Genomic DNA, 24752 nt, shown 5'->3' with positions numbered 1-24752 from the left:
TCAAACTAACCTGAAGTTGAATTCTGCTGCAGAAACTATCAAATCCAACCTAACCTCTATGAATCTGTTAAATCACCTCTGAAATTTATATCTGGATCGATCTATCTCTCAATCTGTCTTGAATTCAAATCTGAGATCAAAAAAATCAATTTCAAAACACTTCCAAAGTAACCTGAAGTTGAATTATGTTGAAGAAACGATTAAATGCAACAAATCTTCTCTGAAACTGTTAAATCGCATCCAAAATTCATCTCTGACCTGCTCCCTGTCTTGAATTCATGTTTGAGATCCAAAATATTCGATTTCAAAACACTGATTATACATATGGAATCGGTTCAAGGGTAATTAAGGTATATTGAAAGTACAGAAAATCGGGAATCATTTTGCTTTTGGACTAACTCGTCCATATTTGGACTAAACTGTTGGACGCGAGTTTTTTTGGACTAGAGAGTACTGGGATTCAGATGAGTGCACTAAAACATCTAAAGTCCACTAACTTTAGGACTAAACGTCAATTTCTACCCCACCAAACAAGAATACTGGTAACTGGACCTCATTGACTTGTTGGTTTTGCAAACAACTTAAATTAGAGGAAGAAAACCTGCAGTTTCATATTATATATGCAGTGGCTTATTAGACTTAAGCTTATTTTTTTAACAATTATAAACTGAAATGAATATCAGCAAGCTCCTTGTAATTGACATAGCATTAGTGACTTATAGGTATGGTACTCTCTCAGTTCTCTACACTTTAGGATTCTTTCGTTTCACTTAGACATGTTTGTTTGTTGTATTCATTTCATTCGCCTCCATCACCTACTATTCATCAAAATGAGTTTACGAGGTATCCTTTTTGGTTTCCTAAGGTGGTTATAGATTAGGAAATGCTGTTATTAGAATTGTTGCTTGGACTGGGTTAGCCTTAGGGGTATCTGTTGAGTGTAATAGAAACTCAGTTATACGCAGTCGGGAAGAGTAGTGGGGTTGGTTTTAATTTCAATGCCACAGTAACAAATGACTAGCTTAATCAAAAAGTAAAAACTAGCTTTAATAGGTTTTTATCACCAGGAAGTAAAAAACTTACCTCGGGGATTAGCATCTAAAATGGAGGATTATAAATTATTACATCACTCATCAAGCTACTGGTTGTATTACCTCTATTTCTAAAAGATAGGTTGGTTTTAAGTCAAATCACACGTGAAAACAGTCTATCTTCTTGGAAGGGTGGTATTCATTTTAATAATAATTAAGTATCAAATTTTCATTCACAAAAGGAAGCCATGACATCATTTCATATCTCGTGCTTTACAAATTCTTTGTTTCCGGAGAAAGATCCGAGCCTTGTGTCTAAATCAATCTTAAAATTTACTTGCTGTTGGTGAGAGGGATTTAATTTGTTTTAACCGAAGCCGGAATCCCAACTTATGTGCTTTAAGTTTTTATGGACGACCGGATCTTGCCGGAGGTGGTGGTGGTGGCCGCCTTGGCATATCCCCAAAACGTCCCTCAAAAGGTGGAGGTGGACGTGGAACTGGAGGTGGTGGTGTTGAAAGCCGAATAGGCGCACACGGTGGTGATGGGGGAGAATACCTGCAAATTAATGACCATGAATAAACACATTTAATGATCAATCTTCAAAGACTAGCTAGCAACCAATAAATCTAGTAACACATAACTAAAACTGAAACACAACTAGGCATCAAAGCTATTAACGTACAATAGAGAAAACAGGTGATGATGGCTAAATTACCTGCAAGCGACTTGAGATAAGAGGAGAACCAAACATAATAAACGAAGCACATGGGGGAATGAATCCCCATCTCCTTTTTTCGAGTCTGGTGGACGAGTGAAATCTATAGAGGAGAATCTCAGAGGTGTTTCTCTTTTTTTGGTTGCTAATCAGTATATAGAGGAGAAACCGTCGTGCATTTGGCATATTATATATAGGGTGCTGAGAATTGTAGAAGTGTTCAAGTTGGCAGGAAATAGGTGGAAATGTGTGATCTGCTTGTTCATTTCAGAAATAGTGGTTAGAGTTCAATAAGTTGACTAAGCACAAATATGATCCGAAAGAGGAACGTTATAGTCGTTAGTTTCGTTATCATAGTGTAGCACGACAATATAGGTGTGAGCACCATAAGTGGAAAAAGTCGAAAAAGTCCTAAATGGCTTGCTTCTGAGTCGGTTGAAGGCCCATTGATGGTGAAACTTCATATATTCTCAACGGCGATTTGTCCCTCTGACCTAACACTTCGGCATAAATAATGAAGGCTGTTTTTAGGCATACCAAAATCTTTCTACGCATACTGAATAAAGATAAAAAAAGATATCAAATAACAAAATTAGAAATCCCCTTAACCAAAATCTTTTATAATGACAAATCTGCTCTTTGTTAGTAAAGTGGGTTAGTGGTTAAAACTTTCGTTTAATGATTAAGATAATTCAGAATTATAAAGTTTTGGGTAGATGAAAAAATTTGGGAAAAGAAAATCAAGTTTTTATTGAGAAGGAGAGAAGGAAAAGGAGAAAGTGAGAAAAAAAAATTCTTGATTCAATGGAGGATGAGAAGGGTCATTCTTCATCTAAAAAACCTAGGAAAATACATATCAACTACAACAATGATCCAGAAATGGCTGATTTCTTAGATTATGAGAATGATTTTACACAAACTCAAACTCAAACTCAAGATGATGATTTTTATGAGCGAAATCCAGATGATGAATACATAGATGAGGAACCCAATGCTTCTAACACACATGTACACTTCTATTTTATGTTTAATCTCACTTTGTAGCTTGAAATCATCAAAAAATTGTATTTTTCATCGTGGTTCAGCGAACCAGGACTATGTTCGGCATAAAAATATAAGCCGAACCCACTAAATTGATGAACAGTTCGGCTAGCTGAATTTGTTAACGTTATACGCCGAACCTTCATTTTCAAACTTCCAACCTATTTGCAAGATCCTAGTTCGGCTTATATTAAAGTCTAATAATTCCTGAGAGTTAGGTTCGGTTTTCACTCTAAATATCGTATCAGCCGAACTATATATTTTTCCAAGTTCGGCTCATATTCAAAAAATCACATCTGCCGAACATGATACTGATTTTCCATGAAACACTTAAATTCATACACATTTAGGGGTTAGGCTTTTTATAACATATGTTTTCTATTGTGCAACCTTTTCATAGGATAAACCAAACAAAAAAAGTGGAAATTACTAAAAGTGTTAAGAAAGTGAAGTCTAATGATGGAGAATACCAAGGTCCATATTAAACTCACTAAAATCAATGAGATCTTATCTTCAACTTCAAGATAATAAAAAGAAAAACACAACGCAAAAAGAATGAGGTCATTCCGACATTGGACGAAAAAGTTATGGCCAAAACAAGATCGGAAAACTTGAGTGTGCAAAGAGAAGGTTTGGCTGATAACTCAACAACACGATTTAGCCGAACCTAGAGCCTGCAAATCAATATTTTCGAAGTGTTTACAGAGAGAGGTTCGGCTTGAAAGTGATCTAATCGAGTCAGCCGAACCTGTCAACCACCTGGGGTAAATTTCACTTCTCAGGTTCGGCCGGGAAGGTTTGCAAGGTATTAGCCGAACCTGACACTGTTCTGGGACGTATTTAATACACATTTTGGGGTTCGTCTAAAAATTTACATTTACGGTTTAGCCGAACTGTTCAGAGACACTTACAGGGTGAAATTTCAAGTACATTTCGGCTTAAAACTCAACTCAATTATCAGCCGAACCCGCTACTGTAACCGTCAAAAATCCTAAGTTTTTAGCAGTTTAACCCATTCAATCCATGAAAAACAACAAATAAAAGATTGGGTTTGTAGGGAATACCTTCTTATCCTCATTTCATATTTGGAGCTTCAAATGGTTGAATTTCCGATTCAATTTCTGGTTCAATTATAGTTTTTACACCTTCATCTTCAATTGGTTCTTCTTCTCTAATTCATGGATTGGAAGAGGATTTAGAACACCTGATGTTTGCTTTTTTCTTTGTACAATCCATTATATATATGGTTCAATTTAACCGATGATCCAATTTTCACGAAACGATAATTAATTACGGTGATGAAAAAAAATTCTGAGAGAAAAGGAAGGTGGTTTGGCTAGAGGAAGAAGAAGAAATGTTTGGGACAATTTATTTTTTGATTTTAGATTCAAGGGTATATAGGTAATTGAACTACCAAATAGACACCCCTTATAAGGTCACCTAGGATGGGAAAACTATTTTATATGCCTTGAAAGTTTTTGGTATGCCTAAAAACAGCCTTCTAAATAATGTTTGGGAACCCATTCTATCAGTGGGATAGCTAAAGTTAGGGTCGGACACAAAATTCTTCCATGGGAAGACTAGAATGTCATTAAGAGCAGTTCCTATGGCAATGAACAAAAGATCTCTTTTGTTGAGCTACATGGATGAAAAAACACGTTTCTCCACTATGATAAATCAGAGCAAAATGAACATATTTAGTTTTTTACGGTCCCACTATCATTATTTTTTAAATATAAAATATTTTTTAAGATAAAATTAAAATATCAAATAATATATTTGGTGAGAGAAAATATGATAAAGTGAGATAAAATAGGATAAAGGGAGTAAAATATTTTTTGGGAATCAGAAATTGCAGTGGGCGTTGGAAGAAGATTCGCGGGCGTTTGAGGAAGAACCGTCAGCGTTTTTTCTTCAACCGCGTGTTGCTGCCACGGTCGCCCGTCCTTCCCTCAAGCGGGCGCTGGACTGTCCATCTCGATGTTCAAAGCAACATATTTGTTGATTTGAACATCCATTTTTCATGTTTGTTCATTCCATAGTGGGAGCAAAATGAACAAACTCCAAGTTTGTTCATTCCATATGAACTGCTCTAAGTAGCAAGGCAACAAATTGTGATAATACTTTTCAACGAATTGCTAATTCTGTGGCTAATTTTGATTCACATATAGGATACCAGATAGATAGATAACTAATTTTTAGGATGAACAAAGATAATGACCAAAAAATCGACTACAAAAATAAATTTATAGTTTACGGAAAAATAATATTTATATTGAGAATTACATTGTTTTGATTTTTAGGGATTACATTGTTTTGATTTTTCAAGGAGGATCGCTTTTGAACTTTTAAATTCACACTATCTTGCATTTTAGGAGATATCTTTCTTAACAGAACTTAAACAACATCGTATTTAAAGCTAATAGTAAGGGGATATGTCCGTCTAAAAGAAATGAATAAGTGATGTTATCCTTTTAGGATTAACAAATTTCCCTAACCAAAAATTCCTCTCAATAGTACTAATTTTTTTAGTAATTTTTCGGGGCAAAAGAAAACAACTCACTTGATTAATATGTAAACTAGAAAACACCAATTTATAGTATCGTTTTACTAGCCTGATTAAGGATTTTACTACTCTAATATTGAATTTTAGTTTCCATTTTTTGGAAAATACTATCAAAGATTTTTAATTTAAATTTATCCACAAGGAACCCCTAAATATGAATTCTTAATGTGAATTTTCTTTATTTTAAGAGCCTGGTCATTATCTTTCGGTGTCTATGGTGAACATGCTTACCAAAGAAAAGACTTGATATGTCGAAACCAATAACCCATACAGAAGCTTTACTAAAGAGGTCAATTAAATTTTAATGTTTTTTACGTTTTCTGAGATCAGATTAGCGAAAACAAGATAATTATTCGTAAAAATGTTGATATAAATGTCCTTCATTTTTTTTGTTCGCATAATGTCCTTTGTGTTTGAATTTACTTAATATGATTTATACAAATTTTTATTTCTCATTTTTGGGTTCACATGTCCTTAGTGTTTCTGAATTTACTTGATCTGACTTTTTTTATTGTTTGTTTTGGTATTCAAACATTCCTCAACTAGGTTGGAAAGTTTTATCTAATTATTAGGAAATCATTTGACCAATGGTTATGCTTAGTATGATGTCATTAATATTATGTACACCTCGACAAGTGAGTTGCATGTTCCGGATGGAAGATCGAAAGAAAAAGATTAAGATTATTCATGTAATCCTACAAGTGTCTCAAAAAAAGGTAATCCTGTAATTGAATTATCATTATCATGACTCATAAATCAGGGTAAACAAATATATTATGTCAGGGTTAGAGAGAAAGATGGCAAAGTACCTAAAATAAAATAGTATGATGGCATTCGATATAAAAAATATCCATTCAGTAAGAGAAAATATCGTATGTTCCTTTTTTTGTAACTGTTCAAACTCCAAAAAAATATCCATTTCTTTTAATTATTTTCTTATGTAAGTAAAATCTCACATTGGTCGTACTTTAGGAAGCATTATGTGGTAAATAAAATTTAATTTCGAAGTTCAATTTTGTTGTTAATCATGCATAACCAGCCTCAATCCAAACACAATAGAACCTGTAGGTAAGAATGGGTTTGGGACCATATAAAAATATTTTTATATAAAGGTTAATTTTACACAGATTAAGCCAAGTTGGGACCAAATTTTTTATATGGAGTTTATTCCTATATAGAATTTTTTTATTTGGAGGTTCTATTGTAACATGAAAGTGCAGGGGATGATAAGACCTTATATATATATATACTATCCCTTAACCCATGCCGTAACGGCACAGACCATGATGTTGGTTCATTTTTAATATATCGTATAATTTGTGTCCCGAATACTTATCAATTCTTTATGATTTAATATGGGTTTGTCATAAAAATAGTTGGGATTTTCCTCTATTTTTTTCTTGTGTTTTTCCTTTAATATTTTACCGTCGGAGATTTGCTCAAACGAAAGAAATATAATCTTAACTTGCAGACACTTTTTTATTTAGGTTCATTTCTTATAATGAGATAATGCTCTACATGAACATGGAAGTTTAAATAATTTTTGGAAATATGTCGTTAGCAGCGCTCATCTCAGTGAAATCAACTAATCAATATCGTGCATAAAAGTCTCCCCATGATCCTATTTCGCTCCAACTGACTCATCTATCATGGTCATGTTGTCGATCCTCCAAATAGGCAGAGAATATAATTTTCTTTTTGTATCGAACGGATAATACAAACTCTCCAACGTGACATGATTTTCTTGTAATTTTTCAACACCCGTTAGATGACAATGTTTAAAATGTGTACCCATTACCTTTCCGAAGGGATTGTATATATGAGAACCTCTGCCATTAAATCTTCAATAAAGTATTGTGCCCAGCAGTTCGTCTTAACGAAGGCTTTGGTAACTTCAAAATTCTTGGACATTTTGTCACTTCTATATGTTCCTACCTTCACTTGGAATACAATCTGGCGACACATTACCTCATAAAGAACCTTGAACACATATTGTACTCCATAATCTTATTTCAAATTAATAGGTTGTCAATAGATCCTTTACCAAAAGTTGACATCTTCTACGTTGAATATGTATAAAAACAAATTATGGTATTGTAAATCGTTGCTTTCTATGTAGTTTTCAATATTGGCCTCTTCAAGTCCCACGGCTTTCTAAGTTTATATATCCTGTTTGTTTTTAACATTTTAGTTAGCCATATTATGTTTGTTACTAACTTTAAACTTGATGTCATCTTCTACTGTGAACTTTATGTGATTTCAGAATCGAAATAGTTATACCTCTTTCATTCGTATCAAGTAATCCTTTGTATATCCCAACAATTCTTCTACAACAATTCCTTTCTTTTGCCGTTTACGGACCATCAGTAGCCATTATTGTCAAACGCAATCTGCCTAATTTTTGTTGATGTTATGTATTTGCAATGTTCATTTTTCTTAAATAAATAGATTGTGGAAAAACTAAAAAAAAAAAACATAAGTATTACATCGGATCTAAGTTACTATATCCCAAATACTCCGGACACTGCTTCTGGTGCCTTGTTTCCTCAAATTCCTCGTTGCATTCTAGACAGTACATGCAACACAATCATTTGCGAAATGAGTTATTTGCGCAAGTGTGGTCAATGTATCCCTTACCTGTAATAATAATAACAACACGTCAATTTTTTTCAAGGCGTCCAGTTGTAAATGGTACAAATCTAATAGATTTGAATTGTACCTCAATCTTAGATATCACCTTCTTCTCACATAACATAGCAATTGAGGAAGGACAAATCTTGACCATTCTTTACATAGGCAGAGTTAGCCAAACTATGTTTTGCAATTGTCTTACCTGGAAATTATTATTAATCCATATTTTAGTCAGCTCTTATCGAAGACGATCTAATTAGTCCTATAGAAAGTTAATCTTAAATTTTTGACTTTATTTCTTGACCAAATTATTGAAGTATTCTCAGTCATGTTCTGCTTTGTGTGATCTGCCCATCTGTATCTACTATACCTTCTAATCCAGTGAATGATACCTATACGTATTGATCCGTAATTTGATATTGTTGATTTCTAATCAAGAGGTCGCATGATTTGAGAATTAAAATATAAAAAATATTCTATAAAAATCGGAGGAGAAATTTAGATTTATGATTTAGAGTTTTTATGATGATTTTGATGAACAAACATAATTTTCAAACAAATATTTTAGAATGCAAATACATTTTCCCAGTCAATAAGGTTTTATATCGGGAATTGAGTGAAAGTTGTTGTCTTTGTAGGTAGTTGTCGCGAAACAACTCGACATTGATGGTCTTTCAGGAAAAAGAATGTAATAGTACTTGAGAGAGCGATTATGTTCTCTTACGCGGGTACACCAATTTCCTTTATATAATACGGATACCGTTTCGGTGATCCAACATTTATGATCATATTGTCTTATACGTTCCGGTATCATCCTCGAAATATTTGGTTTTTGTCCTGACCAATCGTGATAAAAACAACCAATTACATCTTTCACAATACAATGTTGCATATTTTGTGAAGATTTTTTTTTTACTCGGTCAATAAAAATCACTAAAAACCAAAAACTATTATTATCCACTACTATTACCAACACCCACCACCATAAAAACCATCCACCACCACTATTTCTTCCATCAATAGTAATGTTACCGCCTCCACTATTCACAAACACCAGCCACCGTTTATACTAACCCTACTTCCACTACCACCATTAGAATTAATATAGTTTTTAGTAAAATTATTTATTAATAAAATTATGTGTTTATGTTAGATTATTAAAGGGACATTTATAATAGAAATTTAATTAATCATTATGAACAATCAATGAGACACTAATTAATAAAATATTTAAAAATGGTTAAGTTGAACAAACGCCAACGGTAAATTTATCTTTGCCAAGGACAAATCCTGACCATTCTTTACATAGACAAATCGATAATAAATAATTTCATATGTTCTGATCTTGATTCGTGTCGTTCATTTAGTTATTACATAACATGGCAATTGATTGCACCAATTTTTTAAAACAGACACGTGTTTTATCGAGTTTATTTTAACATTAGAATGATCAAACACGTTTTATACTTTATAATATAACGGTACATACTTTGTGGCGTTACGAAATTAGCATAATATGTTTTTGTTTACCAATACCCGCCACCACCATAAAACCATATGAATCCATTTTTTTTATCCACCACCACCTAGTGGCAGAGCCAAGGGTTGGCTAACCTGGCTCTAACCCCTTAAATTTTTAATAACTACATAAAAATTTTAGTTTATTTTATAAATAGTATTTTGTCCATATATATTTATGGTTTAGTACACCAAAGTTTACATGTTTCTTTTTTTTTAAAAAGGAGGCCTCCTCAACTTCAATTTTTGACTCCACCACTGCCACCATCACTGCCGCCCACCCCATGTAGGTTGTTGGACGCAATTCTAATTTTCAATCACAAATGCCATGTATGAGGTTTAGATTGAACAAAATATCGTCAATTGATTAGTTTCATTATTTTTTCCGTGTATATATTCTTTTTTGTATTGCAATCAATTTTATTTTAACATTAAAAAATCATGATTTATACGATATAGTACCAAATATAACAGGTGTACCATTTGGGTGATCCAACTACGATCATGAAAATATTGTCTTGTATGATATCATCCCTGAAATATATGATACCTTCATTTATCAAAAGTGTTAAAAACAACCAACCACATCTTCCACACTATGATGTTATCGATGTTGTAACGACAACATCAAATTAATATTGTCCATCACTACTCACCAGCACTCACCATCACTACTTCTTCCACCACAAACCAGGGGCGGAGCCAGGATTTTGAGGAAAGGGGGAGAAAAAATTCTTGGCAAGTTGGATACATGTGAAAAATGGACTTTGTATCCCATTTTACCATAAAAGAACAAAAACAAATATAATTGTGCTTGGCCATGCCCTTGACCACCACTAATCTTTCGGCCTCCACCTCTTCTACTACTTATTGTCGCCAAAAATGTCTATTGATATTATTTAACAAAATTACTTATTAATAGAAATAAATATTATAATTAATTAAGAAAACATTTATAATTAAAAAATGATTAGTCATTTATTATGAGCAATTAGTGAAACACTAATTAAAGAACACTTTATAATGAATAGATTATTTATTATATGCAATTAGTGAAACACTAATTAATAAAACAATTATGATATTTAAGTTGAAAAAACCACCACCGTTGATTTATCTTTTCTATTAATTCCAACCAAGGTGGAACACTGGTTAGAGGCCACTCTTATGACACAATAAGTCATGAGTTCGAACCTCCCTGTTATAATTTTTGAAAATCCATATCTTGACTTGGGTATTCATTTTTCATTCATAATATTGGAATTAATGCCACGTGTGTGAGTTGTAGGGGGTGGTCAGGATAACCACAACCCTTGATTTATCTATGTCTGGACAAATCCTGACCGTCACTAACAAAAGCAAACTTAGCCTAGCTTTATTTTGTACTAATGATATATGTATGTAACCAGCTGGCTACTAGAACATAATAGCTTAAAAATATAGACTTAAGAACAAAAGAAGAAACAATGAATTCCCATTTTCTCAAGCCACAAAAAACGTACGACTATTGGTGTTGTGGCAGCACCATGATTAATGTTTTTGTTTTAAAGATTTTGTTTTGAATGTCTATTTTACATATGCTTATACATATAATATGACACTAATACATCATAGATTTACATAAAATGATATATCATGACATGTGTATGACTTTGCAAACTCTTGTTGCTGCATTCAGGATGTGTTCGGAAAATATTTGTCTCTTCAATCATCTGAATGTTACATAAATAAATACTTTTGTTACCAACTTTGTTTGATATCAAAATGGGTATTACTGCTGGTGATTAGAAGGATAAATGCAACCAACATAATAGATTATTTTCTTGAGTTTGTGTTTCTTTCTGTTGTTTTATAATAGATTATTTCCTGTGAGTTTGTGTTTTTTTTCTTGTTTTATAAGCTGTCTAACATTCAAAAAATAAGAATAAATAAATAAATAGAGTGACCTTCTTATTTGTGGATGTTGACAACTTTTTTATTGGCATTGTTAAATGTGCAGTTGATAAAATCACACTCGAAGCACTGCTCACTCTTTTCTTCTACCTTTCGGTCACACTTGTTTGTTCATGCAATTGGTTAGAAAAGAAAATTTTGGGTTATTTGGTTTTTGGTACTTAGGTTTTGACCAAAAACTGGTTTTGGTCTAACATTTATCCAGCCTTTGCGTTTGGTCTAAAGGACAACGTTGACCCACGTTGACCTTATTCGACTATGTTAAGTATAATTTTAAATTAATTTATCATTTAAATATTAGACATTTACTGTTTTACCCTCACTGTTTATCATGCCCTAAAGTATAAATACGCGTCTCATCCAAGCTTGTTTCTCTGTCTATCGCTGATAATGGTAGCATAGAACATCAGCTTCTTTGTTCCATGAATTCATCGGAACCCATATGAATCTCGGACATCAACCTATCTTTGTTCTCTATCCGATCGAGACCAGCAGTGAAGAAATTTGTGGTTTTCTTTATCTGGAATTTGCTGAGATATGGGTTCGATGCTGATCCCAATACGTTTTTGCTTTGAATCTGAGATAGGGAAAGAACAGTGTTGCTGCTATTGAACCCGAGATGATGAAACTGAATCTGAAATTGAGAGATGACCATGAATTGAGAGCAGAATATGGATTTTAGTAGATACATTAACGAAGAACAATGATTCGGCTACTAGTAATATTGATTGATGCACAGAGAGGAATAAATTAGGGTTGCGATTGTCTGCCATTGAAGAACAGAGATGGAATTGAGGTTGGGGTTTTGTCAAATCTGTAGAAGACTGAATTTTAGAGCTGATGTTGATGGTGAAGGATGGTGCTGGTAATGGGATTAATGGATCGAGAAGATTGCAGGAGATTAATGGAGTATGCCCTAATTGAGTTGCTGGTGATGTTTGAAATGTGAAAGAAGAATTAAGAAGGGTGTTTATTACTTTATTTGCGAATGAGAAAGCAGTGACTGGATGTGAAATCAATGACCCTATAAATAGTTAAGAAGTCTCATTTTGGTTTTGTTTATCAGAGAAGTCAAAAAAGAGAAAAGAGAAGAGACTGAAAGAATGGGTGGTTGGGAAATAGCGGTTCATGGAGGCGCTGTGTCGACCCTAACCTTCCTGCACAACGTCAAGATGAATCCAAACAGCTTCTTACTCGTTTTCTTAATTTAGGAATCTCTTCTCTTCAATCTGGAATTTCCTCCATTGATGTTGCCAAACTCGTCGTAAGATTTTTCTCTGCTCAAGCTACTTTCTACGGTGGCAGTGATGCCTCCGGTACCTTGGGTATGCACTAAAATCTCAAAACCACTTCTGAAATTGCTCGATCTTAGCATTTACAATCCCAAATTCTTGGAAATTTCCAACTTTGGTTTGTTTGTTGGTTTCTCAAACAGGTGGTGCTTGTGGGTATGGAAATCTGTACAATCAAGGTTATGGAGTACAAACAGCAGCATTAAGTACAACATTATTCAACAATGGATTAAATTGTGGTTCATATTTTGAGCTGAAATTTGCTAATGATCCATAATGTTGTCATTCCGGTAGTCCGTCATTTGGATTACTGCAACTAATTTCTGTCTGCCGAATTTCGCACAAGCTAGTGATAATGGTGCTGCTTGGTGTAACCCTCCCGTCGAGACTTTGATCTTGCTATGCCTATGTTCTTGAATCAGTATCGTGCCGAGATTGTTTCTGTTGGTTATCGCCAGTTAGTTCACTTTCCGGCAGCTAGTACTGGTTCTGTTTTTACTAGTCCATGGTTTTGAAAAAATGTTCGATGTAAATATTAGCAAAGTAAAGGGTATGATGGTAAACTTGGTTATTTATTAAATTTTAATTAATTGATTTAATAATTATTAACTAAAAGTCAAGACTTAACCGAGTCAACGCGGGTCAACGTTGGTCTTTAGACCAAACGCAAAGGCTGGACAAATACTAGACCAAAACCAGTTTTTGATCAAAATGCAAGTACCAAAAACCAGATAACCCGAAAGTTTCATGAGTGTTATTCACCAGGTTTCTCTACGTGTAGTTTATCTAATAATTGATTTATGACAGTGTTATTGATACTATTGATGTGTAATTTATTTATCAATTGATTTATGGCACAAATAAATCTATTTATTTGAAATTTGTGGTCAAGTGTCTTGTTCAAAAATCTACTATCGGATATATTTATTTCGAAACTTTGGTCAAATATTCTATTCATCATATCCATTTATTTGGATTCAATAAAAAAATGCTATTTATTTGGTTGGAATCTATGGCCAATATTTTGTTTATCAGATCTATTAATTTCAAATTTATGGTCAAATTTAATTTTCATTTATGTTATTGTAATAAACAAATCAATTTCTGCATTTAGATAATATTTCTAAAACTTCTAGATCTACCAAAAGAAATAATTATGTTCGAAAACAAAAAATTATTCTGTTTCTGGATTTTGATTATTTGTCTAGAAGATAGATCTACAATTAAAAATATGTCAGAGATTCAACACTTAGTTACAAAATAAAAAATTATTGTTATCCTTATAATGTATTTAAGGAGGAGCACTGTTCTTTTTTTAGCATGATTTTATTTTGATTGCCTACTGAGTTAGGGTTTTTAGACTCATATCAGAAGAGGTGTTACCGTTTCTAATGAGGAACCCGCAGAACTTATATGTATTTCTACAGACCTATATAATATAAAAATAAAAATATCATAGGTTTTTGAGGTTTGGACGAACGTATAACAATTTTTAGAGACAAACATTATATCCGACCATCTCAGTCTCATCATAACCAAAGATATCCGATGGATATAAGAGTTGTAACTTCTTTCGTTACAAATATATATTGATTGGCTGAATTTCCCATAATTATGATTATACAAAAAAAACGTGGAAAAAAACTAAGACCATCATTTATATCTTTTGCGGATACAAACATGTATAGTTGATATTATTGTCTATAACAAATTAGCCATCGTTCTCAACCAATAAAGACAAAACAACATTAGAAACTTTATCAACATAAACAAAATACAAAAATTATTTTCTATTTTGGAATCGGTTAAATATGATAAGTTATCATTAATTTTTTTTTTGATGCCCGAGACTAGTGGTCCCTAGTCTACATCCAAACTCCTTAAATTGGAGCGGAATTTACCAATTACAAGTTTCGATTTCCTACCTCCGCAGTGGGATGGAGCTTGCCTGAAAATGCGGGGGTACAACAACCACACCCAACAATTCGTTTGGCAATCTGAGAGGACTTACAGACTCAATCTAGAGAATCAACTAGACAGTCAGACTCAATCTAGAGAAAAGTATATACAATAGTTTATATCTCTATCTCTCAATTCAATCTGCAATCAGCAAATAGAAATTTGTGAGCCTGATTGAATATAAGAGAAGTAAACTTGAACGGTACCAAAGACCAATGTTCAAGAATCAATCAATCTCAATCAACAACCAAAGGTTGGATTTCCTAATTGATCGATACAATGCACAACTTGTGATGTTTCAATTATATAACAAAATATAATGCGGAAAAGAAATAACACAGACACCAGAATTTTGTTAACGAGGAAAACCGCAAATGTAGAAAAACCCCGGGACCTAGTCCAGCTTTGAACATCACACTGTATTAAGCCTCTACAAACACTAGTCCACTACCAATGAACTTCGGACTGGACTGTAGTTGAACCCTAATCAATCTCACACTAATTCAAGGTATAGTTGCGTTCCTTACGTCTCTGATCCCAGCTGGATACTACGCACTTGATTCCCTTAGATGATCTCACCCACAACCAAGAGTTTCTACGACCCAAAGTCGAAGACTTGATAAACAAATCTTTCTCACACAGAAAAGTCTATAAAATGAATAAATCTGTCTCCCACTGTTTGAGGGTAAAACAGTTTCTGCTGGTTTCGGTAATTTCGTGTGATGTGGGTGAGAAACAAGTCTAAATCCTAAATAATGTACTGCAAGGGAGTACTTTAGGTTCGAGAGATCAATATGTACAAGTCCAGCCTAAACCAATAAATGGCCGTTCCAGACTTTCTTCGGTCACAAAGTGGAGGAGAAGGGTTGGTTTTGGGGAGGGAAGCGAAGAGAGTGTTGAGACCTGAATAGTTGATTCTGGAAGAGTAGTTGTTTTGACTTGTATCAGAAAGCGTAAGCCAACAGATGGGAAAGCTAACAGGTGATTTCTGAGTGTTGTATACTCCTGACCAAAACTTGTTTTCGGTGGAAATAGGTAATGCCTATTTATACAAGTCGAAGTGAAACGTACTCTGGTCTCATTAAGAAATGGAAAACGGGTGAGTAAATGGGAGGAGGTGGTAACTGGTAGGCTTCTAAAAGGTCCTACAAATTATAACCGCAAGTGCACGGTGTCGAAAGTGGAAAATGTGCAAGTACGGGTCGATCCACAGAGACTGGGTGTGTTTTGGAGTTTCTAGCTATTTTGGGTTCTAAATTTGCTAATGGGCTTTGAATACCAAAGGGGTCTTGAATATCAATGGGCTTTGAATACCCTTTGGAACTGTTGGGCTGAACTGAGCTTGGGCTCAGAAATGTGGACTATGGGCTTTAGGTCTTAAACTTTGTTTTGGGCTTTTGGGCTCAATGGGATTGAGCTATGGGCTTGAGTGCACAGCAGAGCAGATGCAAGCAGTAGCAACAGCTTGGCAGAGGCAACACAGCAGCAGGCACCAGCAGCAGCAGTACTGCAGGGCAGAGGCAAGTGCACAACAGCACAAGGCAGTGGAATAAGAGAAGCAACAGAGTTGCAGCAATGGAAAGGAAAGCAACACAGTGGCAAAGAAGAAGGAAACAGAGAAGCAACAGACAAGGCAGTGAGGCAAAAACTAAACAGATTAAAAACTAAACAGCAATAAAGCAGTGAACAAAAACAAAACAAAACAAAACAAGATGAACCAAGGCCTGAGGCCAAGGGCAGGGATGATAATGAAACTAAAATGAGCAAGGCTAAGCTAAGGCAAGATTACAGGAGGTATACTAAAAGAATGGGAAGAAAACTAGCTTGCTAAGAGCACTAGTTTCTCCCAATGCTCAATCAACAGTGCAACCTAAGCATACAACAAGAATGGTAAGATAATCAGCTTGCTAGGAGCACTGATTTCTTCCATTGCACAATTACATCAATGCTTCACAGATATCTAGCCTAGCATTAACAGGAAATGTGACAGTAAATTAAACACAATAGTGAACATGTAACAAACATCAACAGGAAAGAATAGCATTAACAGGACACAAGTATTAACAATGAACATTTAACTAACAGCAAGTTTAACAGCAAGTTTAGCAAGTTTAACATAACAGTGAACATAAACATCAACAATGAACACAAACATCTAACAGTAATAACAAACATTAACAGGATACATTTAACAAGATATGAAAATCTAACATGAACATGAAACTGAACTGTGAACTGAAATTAACATTTAACAGAAATTAACAGTTAACAGGACATGAAAGTCCTGGATGTTGGCTACTCCAAGCATACATAACAATTAACACAAACATTAACAATAAACACAAACATAACAATTAACAGGACATGAAAGTCCTGGATGCTGGCTATTCCAAGCATAGTTTCTACAACACACCCACACCCATATTTATACACACAGACAATTAGGGCTCTACCCATTTTCACCCAAAATAACAGTAACTAGGGTTGGTGATTACTCACCTAATTTGATGTAGCAACATCAAATTGAACTCGACCCATTACCCTCCTTGGTCTGTTGCGCCTTTCCCATGCTTCAATTGCAACTCTAGGTTACCTAATTCATCAATTTTTCACGCCTAGGGTTTCAGGCAGAGAAGCGTGAAAAAGTGAGGAGATAGGGAACTAGAGGGCTAGGGGGGAGATGGGTTTTGTTGCTGGGTGATAGGGTGATGATGGTGGAGGTGTGGTGGTGGCAGTGAGTTGGTGGCAGAGGTGGAGAAGGTGGTGGACATGGCCTCTGCAGAGCTGCAGAGGGGAGGTGATGGAAGAGGGGCTCGAAGGTTTGGGAGAGACGGGGGGGTGTCTGGTTAGGTGGTAGGGTTCGGTTGCTAGGGTGTTAGGCGGCTTCATCAAATTGGATGAACAGCGAGGATGAGCCGTGGGATGTGGAGCTGGTAGGTAGATCGGACGGTGATGCAGAGGCAAGCGATGAGCGACCGTTGGATGATGAGATACAACGAAACGAACGGTGCTAGATTAGGTTAGGTGCTGTAGTGTAAGGCGGAGATATCAAACTTAGATGAACAGCAAGGGAGCGACCGTTGGATTCAACTACCATCTAATCTGAAGGCTTGGAATTTCAGCGCTGTGGTGCTTGGCAGAGACTTCAGATTTTGATGCTCTATGAAGGAGCGACCGTCGGATGTTTCTGAGAACTGATCTGACGGCTGAGAACGGAGGCGCTTTTGTGTGTAGAAAATGAGGTTGTGCGCACCATTCTTCGCGGCTTCCTTGCGTAATTTCTCCCGGCTTTTCACTACTTTTCTGCTCTTTTCGCTCCGCGACTCATCCGAACTTTATTTGTTACCTAAAAATGCAAAATTAATTAATAAAAACATTTATTCTTGAAAACAATGAAAATACAGAATATGGGATAAAATGTAGAATTAATGCACAAAAGATGAGTTAAAATGCCAACAAAAAGGGATAAATATATACAATATTTGGCACTCATCAGTAACCGGTAACGCCTGGAATTTATGTTCCATAAAAGAAAGCGTTTCACCATTACTCCCTGTATTTACTAACCGCCTCATCCTAATGACACTTTCTTATAACGGGCGTAGTGTACACCGCACGCTGTAAACCGCCAAACCAATACCCAATGAGAATCCCCCAGTTTGTGACATGCGTTGATGTCTCGAGTGTTTTCGTGGAAAACATGTAGCACGTTGTTGTTGTCTGGAAAGTTGAGCTTGGGAGACTTTCCGGCTCGGTGGTGACCTTCGACGATCGAGATTTTGCATCTTGAGAGGAAAGGTAGCCGTTGATTATTGCAACCCTTTGTTTGGTAGCCAGTGGCATGAAAGCATGATCAGTATGGATTTAATATGGCCTAGTTTAGGCGCGGCCTAAAGTTAGGGTTTTGGCTTTGTTTAGGCGCGACCAAACTAGGGACAAAGGTTTCCATGCGTTAGCTGGTAACCTTGGACGGATAATTTCTTCACCTTAGATGAAAAAGTGGCCATTGATTGTTGCAGGCCTTCGTTTTGGTAGCCGCATAGGTAAGGCCGGTATGGCGTGGCCAAAACTAGGGTTTTGGGCCAAAGGTTACCATGCGTTGTTTGGCAACCTTGGACGGCTAGGATTCACATCTAGGATGGAAGGGTGGTCATTGATCGTCGCACACCTTAGTTTTGGGAGTCTCATAGGAAAGGCCGGCATGGTATGGCGCGGCAAGGTGGTTGGCATGCCATTGGCACATGTGGCATGGCATGCCTTGGAGCGGTTTGGTGTGGCCAAAACTAGAGTTTTGGGACAAAGGTTACCGTGCGTGGTTTGGCGACCTTGGACGGCTAGGATTTGCATTTAGGATGGAAGGATGGTCGTTGATCGTCGCACGCCTTTTTTTTGGTAGACGCGTAGGGAAGGCCGGCATGGTGATTGGCATGGCATGCCTTGGGCGTTTGGCGTGTCCAAAACTAGGGTTTTGGGCCAAAGGTTACCATGCGTTTTTGGCGACCTTGGACGGCTAGGATTTGCATCTAGGATGGAAGGGTGGCCGTTGATCGTCGCACGCCTTTGTTTTGCTAGCCGCATAGGGAAGGCCGGCATGGTATGGCACGACAAGGTGGTTGGAATTCCATTGGCACATGTGGCATGGCATGCCTTGGCGTGGTTTGGTGTGTCCAAAACTAGAGTTTTGGGCCAAGGGTTGCAATGCGTGGTTTGGCGACCTTGGACGGCTAGGATTTGCATCTAGGATGGAAGGGTGGCCCTTGATTGTCGCACGCCTTAGTTTTGGTAGCCGCTTAGGGAAGGCCGGCATGGTATGGCGCAACAAGGCGGTTGGCATACCATTGGCGCGGTTTGGCGTGGCCAAAACTAGAGTTTTGGGCCAAAGGTTACCATGCGTTGTTTGGCGACCTTGGACGGCTAGGATTTGCATCTAGGATGAAATGGTGGTCGTTGATCGTCGCACGCCTTAGTTTTTGTAGCCACATATGGAAGGCCGGCATGGTATGGCGCGGCAAGGTGGTTGGCATGCCATTGGCACATGTGGCATGGCATGCCTTGGAGCGGTTTGGTGTGGCCAAAACTAGAGTTTTCGGCCAAAGGTTACCATGCGTTGTTTGGCGACCTTGGACGACTAGGATTTGCATCTAGGATGGAAGGGTGACCGTTGATCGTCGCACGCATTTGTTTTGGTAGCCACATAGGGAAGGCTGTCATGGTATGGCGCGGAAAGGTGGTTGGCATGCCATTGGCACATGTGTCATGGCATGCCTTGGCGCGGAAAGGTGTGGCCAAAACTAAAATTTTGGGCCAAAAGTTACCATGCGTGGTTTTGCGACCTTGGATGACTAGGATTTGCATCTAGGATGTAAGGGTGGTCGTTGATCGTCGCACGCCTTCATTTTGGTAGTCGCGTAGGGAAGGTCGGCATGGTATGGCGTGGCAAGGTGGTTGGCATGCCATTGGCACATGTGGCATGGCATGCCTTAGCGCGGTTTGGCATGGCCAAAACTAGAGTTTTGGGCCAAAGGTTACCATGCGTTGTTTGGCGACCTTGGACGGCTAGGATTTGCATCTAGGATGGAAGGGTGGCCATTGATCATCGCACGCCTTTGTTTTGCTATCCGCATAGGGAAGGCCGGCATGGTATGCCGCGGCAAGGTGGTTGGCATGCCATTGGCACATGTGGCATGGCATGCCTTGGCGCGGTTTGGCGTGGCCAAAACTAGAGTTTTGGGCCAAAAGTTACCATGCGTGGTTTGGCGACCTTGGACGGCTAGGATTTGCATCTAGGATGGAAGGGTGGCCGTTGATCGACGCACGCCTTCGTTTTGGTAGCCGCGTAGGGAAGGTCGGAATGGTATGGCACGACAAGGTGGTTGGCATGCCATTGGCACATGTGGCACGGCATGCCTTGGCGCGGTTTGGCGTGGACAAAACTAGGGTTTTGGGCCAAAGGTTACCATGCGTTGTTTGACGACCTTGGACGTCTAGGATTTGCATATAGGATGGAAGGGTGGTCGTTGATCGTCACACGCCTTCGTTTTGGTAGCCGCATAGGGAACGCTAGCATGGTGGGGCAAAGGCAAATGGCGCGGATGGCTTGGCATAGTGGGGTCAAGGGTTTGTCACGGACGGCTTGGCATGGTGGGGCCAAGGCAATGTGCGGTTGGTTTGGCATGGTGGGGCCAAGGGTTTGGCATGCCATTGGCGCATGGTGCGGCTAGCATGGTTTGCCATTGGCATAGTGGTACGACTGGCATGGTTGGCATGCCTTGGCGTGGAGATGTGGTTGGCGTGGTTTGCTATTGGCACAGTGGTGCGGCTGGCATGCCTTGGCGCGGAGATGTGGCTGGCATGATTTGCCATTGGCACAGTGGTGCAGCTGGCATGCCTTGGCGTGGAGATGTGGCTGGCATGGTTTGCCATTGGCATAGTGGTGCGGCTGGCATGGTTGGAATGCCTTGGTGCGGAGATGTGGCTGGCGTGGTTGGCATGCCTTGGTGCGGAGATGTGCCTGGCATGGTTTTCCATTGGCAAAGTGGTGCGGCTGGCATGGTTGGCATTCCTTGGCACGGTAGCATGAGAATCAGGGTTTGGCATAGTTGATGTGGGTCAATGTTAAGGGATCTGCCGTGAAACATGACACATAAAAAAAAAGAAGGTACCCCTGGTAATTCTTACGTGGGCATGCTGATCGATTAAATAAATGTGCTAATGGTCATAGTGACGTCATGTCAGATGTGCGGTTTTACGATTTTAACCCTAAGCTAAAAACCACTATCAACATTAAGTCCCCTGCTTAGCTCGTAACGGGAGCATCGTTGCGAGGTAAGCATAAGACGGTGACAGGCATGCATCACCTTGGTTGGGTTAGGGAACATCGTGACGCTGGCTTGGCGAGTTTTTTGATGTTGGCGCGGAAAGTCATGGCGCGGCACGATGGTGCAAGGCATAACGCGGTTTGGCGAGGCAATCATGGAGAGAACGGTGGTGCAAGGCATGACACGGTTTGGTGAGGAAAAGCATGCGCGGAAGGCTTGGCCAAGTAGTGGCTTGTCTTTGCGGGCATGGTTGTCTCTTTTCCTTACGTGACTCACATAGGAAGTTCTTTCCTTATTCAAAACCCCGCAAGTGTTATGCCCGTTGAAAGGGGGCGTTATTCCTTCTCTTCATGTCACCTTGTCGGTTTTTTTTTTTCAAGTCTCTGTGCTGGCGGCAGAGAAGTAACAATACGGGCAAGCGTGTCTTAAACATGTACTTCCACGTTTTATCACCAAACCTTAATTTACCTCACGTGGCCAGGCATTCCCTTATGTTCGCTAGCAGAAAACGGTTTCATTAGAATCTGATATCATACCTCAATCCGCAGCTGGTAGGAGGCTTTCCTTTTCGGGACCTCATCGCTCTGCTGGTTATAAGATATGATCTTGAATCCTTCATTTGCACAGGTCGTGCTGAATCGTGTCTATCCTCTATTCTTTCTCTGGTTTTGTAGCGCATAATAGGATCTTCCAATGACAAACATGTCTCCAAATTTTCGGGGAGAAGCTTTGGAATCGACGAAAACCAGTCTTCTTTTTATGGGGAGGCGTTGAATAGAATTGAATTTCTGTTTCGTGAAGCTGGCGAAATCATTCGGGACATACCTTTGGAGAAAGAACGGGAAGGCGGCGAAGCATCCCAGTGCATTGGGAGGATTTGGTGCAACAAAACCTCTTCACGTCCCACTGTTAGGGTGGGACGGTTTGCTTCTCAATTGAAACGGCGGAAGACCGAGCTTGTGAAACTTTTAGGGGAAAAAACGTAGCTCCCCTGTCCGGGACGGTGTCATAACCCTTGATTCTGATGAATCGGGAAATTCTCCTCGAAAGGTCGCTGAGAAGACTCCCGAGGAAGATGATGATGTTGCGGTTGATGAAACTGAAACAACTTTTGGAGAAGACGGGAAACTGTTTTTTGATGGCATATGCTAGGTTGGTTGCCGAGGCGGATGTCGGTAAAAAGATGGATGATGTTGCTGCTGAGACAACTTCCGGGTGGGATGTTGATGCTGCTATTGCTGATGTGGCTTCCGGATGGAACCTTTGCTTCCCGAAAGATTGTTGGGGAAAGTGTTTGAAAAAAGCTCTGACCGAGGCATTGGAAATTCACACATTAGATTTCTATGACTAGCTTTTTCTTCTTCTTCATTGTTTCTATTCGTCGCTTAGTTGTACTGATGTTTTGCAGACCTAATTTTTTTTACCTTCCTTGTATTCACGGCGAAGTTAGGGTTTCTTAAATTAGCATCCCGCTTGCGGTTTCTGTCTTCGAATAAAACTTCTCATTTTTTTTTGAAAGACCCAAGCCTTCCCTTAGAATGGGTTGGTGTTTCTGGTTGTGATTGGATGGTTAATGGCTTCTCAATGATTTGGGATTTCTTTGGTATATTTTGCTGAGATTTGGAAAACTAATTCGGAAAGAAATGTATGCCTTTTGAATAAAATCGAAACCCTAAAGAAGAATACAAATGGTGCATTCATCTAGGGAAAATACAGATATCAAGCGGGAGGAGAAATTGCTGAAGAAATACTAAAGGGAGAGTGCTGGAAGAGGGTAGTACATCATTTTAGGTATTGAAAAGCTTGAACCATCGCGATTGAACTATCACACCTCCCACCTTGTCCGTGTTGATGAGCTTGCAGTAACCTCCCAAAAGGACGTCTACCACCAGATATGGCTCGTCTTCTTTTTCCTTAGGTGGATCGTTCCGAACAGCTATCTTTACCGTCATCTTCCCAACTTGAAACGAGTTCACTTTGACCACCATATCTCCGATTTGAAACGAGTTCGGGTGTTGTGTAACCGTTTGAATCTTGGTCTCGTCAGTTTCGACGGCAGCTTCCAAATTCTTTGCAAGGCGTTTGAATGGCTCAGCGCCCCATTCACATATCTTGACAGCGTTCGCGCCAGTAATCACGCTGATTCCCCATGACAGAATAAAGTAATAAATGACTGGTTGTAGAGAATATCGTTCGGCCAAACTTACTTGCGTTTGGAATCTATGAGTTAGCGCCAACAAGTCATCTCCAGGTGTCCGGGTTCTATCGGTAACTCGCCGATACGATAGCAAATGGGATGGTTTATTGGAGATTCTTTCGGGCGTTGACATCGGTAGAGGGGATGTTCCCAATTTCGCCTTGTTGCCGAGTACCCACAAGTGCCCCAATATCATGTCGTAACCCAGTTCTTTGACAATGTGGAATTTGCTATGCGTTATAGTGTCTCCCATCTTGATCTCGAGGTTAATGTAGCCGTGCGTGTTCAAGGCTTCCCCTCCCGGGTTCTTAATCATGGATGGGGAATGGGTAGCCTCTTGTTTCGTAAATTCCGCAGCTTTCATAGTCTTGAAAGTAACAATGTTGAAGTCAGAGGCCGTGTCGATTAGCGTGTTGTCGAATTCAATACCTCTTAAATAGGACATGGTCAGCAGTGCCCAGTTGTCCTTTTCGATTCCGCTCGCTGAGAGAGCTTGGGCTCTTGGCGTGGCTTCCGTGGAGGGAAAAAGACGTTTGCCCGACACGACACGATTGAGAGCCGTGAAGATATCTTGGCGCTGCACCTTGGAAAGGTAGAGAATTCCGCATACGTGCTGCATCATGGATCACACAATCTCGTGCACGGAGTCCCCAAAGACTCCACAATTCCTCACCGGAAGTGGGTCTCGATGTACTCCCTCGTTTCCTAGTTGAAGTTCCCCTGCTTCTATCTTTTCTTTGAAGATATGCTTCAGTCTGTTGCAATCACTGGTTGGGTGGTGAAAAAAATCTGTGGTAGTGGCAGTATTTGGGGTTTGCCATCTCGGCATCATTCGGTGGGCATCTGGGAGATGATATTCTGGTAAGACCATCTTGAATCCATGCTTATAAGAGATCGATCACCTCCTCAATGAGAAACGGGAAATCCAGGGTATTTCCTTCAGCTTCGTGATGACACATGGGAGCTTTAGCGGCGGCCTTCCGTGGCGGAGTTGCTCGTCGTGCTGGTGCTGCGTGTTTAAGCTGCTG

The sequence above is a fragment of the Papaver somniferum genome, chromosome 2 (genome assembly GCF_003573695.1).
Source record: "Papaver somniferum cultivar HN1 chromosome 2, ASM357369v1, whole genome shotgun sequence".
NCBI lineage: Eukaryota > Viridiplantae > Streptophyta > Magnoliopsida > Ranunculales > Papaveraceae > Papaver > Papaver somniferum.
This window is presented reverse-complemented; position numbering follows the sequence as displayed.